Source organism: Echinops telfairi, unplaced genomic scaffold, assembly GCF_000313985.2.
Source record: "Echinops telfairi isolate 266 unplaced genomic scaffold, ASM31398v2 ScPeMD7_3533;HRSCAF=4204_0, whole genome shotgun sequence".
Lineage (NCBI taxonomy): Eukaryota > Metazoa > Chordata > Mammalia > Afrosoricida > Tenrecidae > Echinops > Echinops telfairi.
The window spans coordinates 77,055,919-77,062,558 of record NW_022107431.1 but is presented as its reverse complement, the minus strand read 5'-3'; the positions used below and the strand labels follow the sequence as shown (position 1 = coordinate 77,062,558).

Genomic DNA, 6,640 nt, shown 5'->3' with positions numbered 1-6,640 from the left:
TGGAACTGTTCTGCAGTCACCCACTCCTGTTTTAGAAGCGTATTTTAAATACTTTGGGGTTTATTATAGAACTAAGACAAGTCAGTATATATTTATATTTAATAAAGTGAACTATGACGTCAACTCAAGAAATGCTGTATTACGCAGCGATGTGTCAATTTCACAACATTAAAACGGTCTGATTTTGTCACTTTAAAATTATGATCAGTGAGTGCTCTAGCAATTTAAGCCAGTCATAACTTATTAAAATGGGGCTTTAGAGGCATTTTAACTTAAGTGCTCGACTGCTTTCATGGTCTGTTTTTCTAAGATTACTTACTTATGTGGCAATAGATAAATTTCTGAAAACAAATGCAATTAAATCTTTAAAAAAAAAAAAGCAGGTGCACGACACAAGTTTTAAGTATGCCTTTGTACCAGCAATAGTCCATTTTAAAATAATGCCATATTTTTGCCAAGATCAGTTTTTCCTCAAAGTAAAGATAGAAATAGATTTGTATAGTATGCTCTTATACCATCTCTATAGGTTCTGTACTAATTTTGAGCAATTATGCATTTATCTAAAAAATAAATCAACTGTGAATAAATGCATGTTTACCAAAAAGGCTGTTTTACAGTACATTTAGTTCTGATATTTATAAAGTTGTCATTTCATAGGATAACTTTAAAATAGTGTAGAATTCTATATAGGTATCAGTGACATCTGGAGACAAAATGAAGGAAAATGTGCAATATTTTTATGTAGGAGAGCTAACATGGTATATCTAATTGCAGAATTAATTATCTGATTAATTTGTAATAAGTTGTATAACATTTCATATCAAATGTTTTTTAGATTAATCTTCCAGTGAAAAACTATTTTCAAAATAAAATTCTACAGAAAAAAATCTGGCTATGATATGCACATTTTTGGCAAGAGAGTAACTAGAACAAAAAGTATTTGCTATTTGACAGTTTGTTTGCTATGCCAGTGTTTGCAAGCTTTTTATCAGTTTCTATCTGGAGACTTCAAAAAAAAACCCAGAAAAACAACCAAACCAACACAGTAATGATGTATGTGATTATTAGCAAATGTAACAGTTATACAATTAAATATTTAGGATTTTCTCAGAGTTTTATGGATAATTTAGACTTTATTTCCTTGTCATGTAATGTAGTATGTTTTCCTCGAGTGGTAAGAATTTATAAAACAGGGCTTCCATGATTTTAGGATGTGAATGATAAAACTTACACATAAGTTAATTCTATGTACAATTTGATGATGAAATGGTTTTTGCAGCCAAAGAGTAGATGACAGCTTTTGAGGCAATTATTGGTCTGGATTGGCTAATAAAAACTGTCTTTTAAGAGGCTCTCCTTTCAAACTATTCTAGTGTGTTCATAATACTTGTTTTTGTGGCATGAGGGCAATCCACACCATAGGAGAATAAAATGTAATTTGGAAGAAATAATTATAAGACTTACTTCAAGCCCCCAAATATAAATAAAGCTTAGTGTGGAATCACTAGTGTATGTTTTCTGCCACTATAAAATGTCTTAAAAGTCTCTTTCTAATGGTGTGATACATGATCCTACAAATAGGAAAAAATGTAATGGGTAGGTACATTTTTTAATTATTCGGGGATTTTTGCATCAATGATTTTATGAATCCCCAAGTTCCTACTGTATAACCACTGATAGAAAGAAGCCTTTATTTTAAACTGAGTTTTTCTTATATTAAGATATTGTTCAGCTTTCTAAAATGTACTAATCATAGCTTAATGGAAACAACATTTGATTCATTAGTTTGACCTGGCTCTCTGCTACTTGGTATGTTTTGAAATCACTGGAGTTACAATTTTTTCAACTATATAAGGGAAGACTAAACTTATCTAAGTCTTGGGCAGTTATAACCGTTAAGTTCTTCACTATTAAATAGAAATAGATTTTAATATCACAACTCTAAATGAGAAAATTGGCATTTTACTTGCTCTTGAGATAGCACACACCTATGTTTCACTTTTATGGCACAGAAATTTATCAGGTATCAATTGTAGAGCTTTCTAGTAATCACCCATTGGTTAATCCTTGGTCTGATTGAAATAGCTTAACATAGAATTATCCTTAAAATGTCTATGTAAAACTTTTTTATTAAATATTGAGATTTGCTAACTGATGAATAGTTATTGTAGTATATGCATTTCAGAGGGATCAAGCTTTTTAGATGTGTCCTACTGCCATCTAGTGGATTCCAAATCATAGGGTTTCAAAGACAGTCATTCTTAGTGGGAGCAGACAGCCATAGCAGCTTTTAAGTTTAAACCACTGACCTTACCGTTTGTAGCCTACCATTTATGAAAACAAAAATTTATATGTAGGTTTTGGAGTTATATAACAAAGTAATTACGAAGTATATATGTTTATGGAAAAGAGCATAGCAATAGGGAAATCGCTCCAGCAGTAGCCATAAACTGCATAGCACTAATATTTTTAACATAGTCATAATTAAGGACCAGTAGGAAAGAAAACCTTATGTCTGATGATTGCACAGGAAAATGTGAGCTAGTTTTTCATATATGGGCCAACTTATTTATGAGGATTCAAGAGGCCTTTGCCTTTCACTATTAACCCCTTTGTGTCCTGAGGGGTATCTGTCACCACCATTTTCTGCCTTTTAGGTTTCTTGGGAAGTTGCTATCTCAGTTGTAGTTTGTACTCCCACCTGGCAAGGATAACTGCCTGGAGTCTGAAGAAATGGGTCTCACTCAACCAATCCTACCACCAGAGTTTACTGGAGACGTGTCCCATGTTTTTTACCAAAATCCATATTAACTCAAAAATTTTACCTTGATTAAATACACACATTTTGCATACCTTCCATTACTGAAAACAGCAAAAATTTCAAAGCAACAGTAATTTGGTCTTGAAAGTGTTATGGCAAATCATTTTACTTTTGTTTTTATTGAGTTGAAAGTATAGTGACAGGGCTTTGAAGTCCAGTGAGATGGGAGAAAGTGAGTGAATGGCACGTGCAAATGATTCATAGACTCACTTGCATTTTGATTTTCCTTAGATCTGCCACTCCAAAAAATAATACCATGCTAAATTGTGCTGAGCTGTCTGCCCTCGATTGAGATATGGCAGGTAACCGAGGAGAGGGGAACCCTGAGGGTCCTGTTGGTTGCTGTGGAGTAAGCTCTGACCTGCAACCACCTTAAGTCACAGTGAAATGTTACCTGGCGTTTCGCCATCTTTATGATTAACCTTATTCATTCTTTGGGCCATTGTCTGCTATTGAAAAAGTTTACAGCACTTTGGAGGTCAGAACTTTAGCTAAGGAACCATAATAGGCCAACTATTGTGTGCTGTCACTAACTCAGTGTTCCTAAAGGACAGGGTAGAACTGCCCACGGTGTTTACAGAGCAGTAAATACAAGTCGACTCTGCCACATCTTTCTCTCCGAGCAGCTCGTGCGTTGAAACCACCGACATTCGGTTAGCAGCTGAGCGCTTTACCATAGCACTACTGGGGCTGAGCAGTGCATTAAACAACTTCCAAGAAACCTTAGCAGGTCTCAAAAACTGTCCCTGAGGCAATGCCGACTTAAAGGGACCCTACAGTAGAGCCCCCTCCCCCCGTGAGCTACCGCAACAGAGATCAAAACTAAACTCCCTGTCATCGAGTCCATCCGAACACACTGACCATATATGACAGGGTAGAACTGCCCCGGTGAGTTTCCGGGACTGCTTACAGGCGTGGGAGTAGAAAGCTTTTTTTGAGTGTGGCTGATGATTTCAAACCGCTGACCTTGTGCATGGAGGTTTGACGCTGGGCCTCCTACCTTAACAATTGTGTGGAATAATTTCAAAGTCAGACCGGTGGTCCTGATAACAGTCCCTTGAAAGGCAAACGGACACTTGGAGAAGAACCGCTTCCATACCTTTGTGATGCTAAGAGTGAAGCCTTGTCTTCTCCAGAAGTGCAAACCCGCGGCCATGGAGGCTCTTCCAACCCTGTAGCACAGCAGCACCGTCCACAAGGTTCCCAAGACTATCCATTTTAATAGAAGCAACTGCCGTGTGGCTGAGAGACTGTCAGCAGCCCTGGGTCACCTCTGCAGAGCCTCGTGGTGGCGGGGGGCTGTCAAAGCAGCGGGTGCACAGCGGGGAAAGTCAACTACGCTGGAGCACCGCCCCCCTCCCGGGGCAGCTCGACGCTGCCTGCTGGGGTCGCTGAGTAGGCATCGATCCTGGGTAGGGATCATTGAGTGACACGGGATTAAAAGCTAGCTCATGATGACAGGTTTATGGCGGTCACAGTCACTGCCATCGGGAGAGCGAGCCTCTGAGACGAACTCTACCGGGAGTAGAGCACAGGCCCTGTGCGCACCGGGCCTCCGGGGGTGGCCGCAGATTGAGGGGACAATCAGGGCCCCGTCTGAGCAGTCGACGCCCCGACGGGCCCGCTAGCGGATGCGAAGAGTAGCCACGACCCGACCGGAAAGCTCCCGGCGCCGGGCGGGCCCCGGAAGCTCGCGGCTCGACTGCGACCGGAAGCGGCGCCCCATCGGCCGCCATGTGGGCTCGCGGCGGCCTGAGCTGGTCCCGCGCGCCCCTGCTCGGGGCTCGGCGCCCCGCGGCCGGCCGTGCCCGCCCCGCCTCGGCAGGTGAGTGAGAGGCCCCTCCGAGCGCCGGCCGGGCCGCCAGGGGCCGCGAGCACCGTGGGCTGTGCGGCCGGCGCCCCCGAGCGGAACATCCCCCTGCTCACCGAGGGGGGCGGGCTCGCGGCCGCGGCCCCCCTGGTCACTGTCCGCGGGTCCCGCCCTGCACCGGGCCACCTGGACCCTAGTGGGGTTGGCCTTGCTGCCCAGGGGCCGCCGCTTTCGAATGCCTGCCAGCTTCTCGAGCTCGCGCCCCTGTGTGTGCAGGCTGCGAGGCCCCTCAGCTGCCGTTCCGGGGTGACCTTGTTTCCGAAGGCATGTAAGGCACGGCTACGCCGAGCCCGGGCTGCTCACCGAACGGTGGGTGACTGGGACCGGGGGTTGGACCATGCGCCGTCCCTGAAGAGTCACAGCTTGGGAAACTCAGTGGGGCACGTTCACATCTTCCTGTAGGGCGGTCAGAATCGACGTGACGCCTGTGGATTGGTTTGTTGTTGTTTCTGTATCAGGAACTGTGTACCTACTGCCCTTCAGTCGATCTCCACTCACCGCGGCCCCAAGTAGGCCGTCAGTCTTTGAGTAGCGGGCGTCAACTTTCACCCCCGCCAGGGCTGTGGGTTTTGATCCTCACTTGCTTTTCCAAGCCCACGGCGCCGCCAGGGACCCCCAGGAAGTACCGAGCTCCCATTCATTTGGGTGTCTGAGACTGGAACTTTCAGTCCTTCTGTGCAGCTGCAAGTGGTTTCGAACTGCCGTCCAGGCGGATCACAGCCCAATGTTACACCGCCAGGGCTACGAATAATATTTTTTAAATGAATGATAACTCAGTATTTTAAAAGAAAAATATACACTCCGCCTATATTCACTCTCTCCCCTTAAATCTGGAAATAGTATTAGGTTAGTTTTTTTTATTAATCATTTTTACAAGTATTAGATTAATTTACAATTTCTGAGTATAAAAGCAGTTGTTTACTGGGAAAAGACCAGGAAAAGAGTATAAAGGTGATAAAGTGATAGTCACCCAGCACACTACAGAAAATCGTCATTAAAATTTTGGTGTGTTAGTGTCTGGATATACTAAGGAGCTTCAAAAATTTCGTGGCAAAAGTACCTTTATCCCTTAATTCTATTTTTTCACAAACTTTTTGAAGCCTCTCCTGGCATCATCTTTATCTCTGAGTTGATTATGTAATAATATTTAAAGTAGGTTTTTAAAAGGTATAGGTAAAGTTGGTGAAAGAGAGAATCACATGAGCGAAAACCCAGGAGAACAAACATATCAATACATTTTTGAGACCACTGAAATGGTTTTGAACCAGACTGTGAAGGGCTCATTAAAAGACCAAACAAAAAACGTAAAGCACACAGGAGAAAAATGTGCAGAGATTATGAAAAGATAAGACATGAAATACAAAGGTTCATTAAGCTTAAAGGATACCTAACCTCATCCAAGATAAAATCAAATTTGCACTGAGATCCCCTTGTCATTTACTTGATTAGCCAAGACTAAAATGTGTGGTTACTCATATGTTGTAATACTGTGGGGAAATAGCACTAGATATTCTCAGTCATTGCCTGAGGGGCTTCAGAAAACATCTATGAGTGGCGATTAAGAACTTACAAATGTACACAACAGTTCTCAGGGTTTTACCAACAAGCACACCAAGCACCTATGAAGTTACCTGTGTAATTCAATGGCAGGTTTTTAGTAATAACAAGAAATTAGAAATAATATCCATGTTTGTCATGGGAGAACTCTTTAAATTACAGTTTACCATGTAGCCATTAGAAAGAAAGAAGAAAAATTGAATGTTTTTTTTAAATCGTTTTATTAGGGGCTCATATAACTCATCACAATCCATACATACATCAGTTGTGTAAAGCACATTTGGACATTCGCTGCCCTCGTCATTCTCAAAACAGTTCCTCTCCACTTAAGCCCCCAGCATTAGGTTCTCATTTTTCCCTCCCTCCCTGCTCCCCCCTCCCTCATGAGCCCT

At 42.4% G+C, this 6,640-nt stretch overlaps 1 protein-coding gene across 1 annotated transcript in view; it reads left to right on the top strand.

Annotated features, from left to right (window-relative positions):
- The first annotated feature begins 4,569 nt into the window (after nucleotides 1-4,569).
- COQ3 (coenzyme Q3, methyltransferase) overlaps nucleotides 4,570-6,640 on the top strand; it is a 27,798-nt gene continuing 25,727 nt past the window's right edge. Inside the window, exon 1 of the mRNA XM_030886863.2 lies at nucleotides 4,570-4,646. The gene's annotated coding sequence lies outside the window, so the exon portion shown is untranslated. The remainder of the gene's footprint in view (nucleotides 4,647-6,640) is intronic.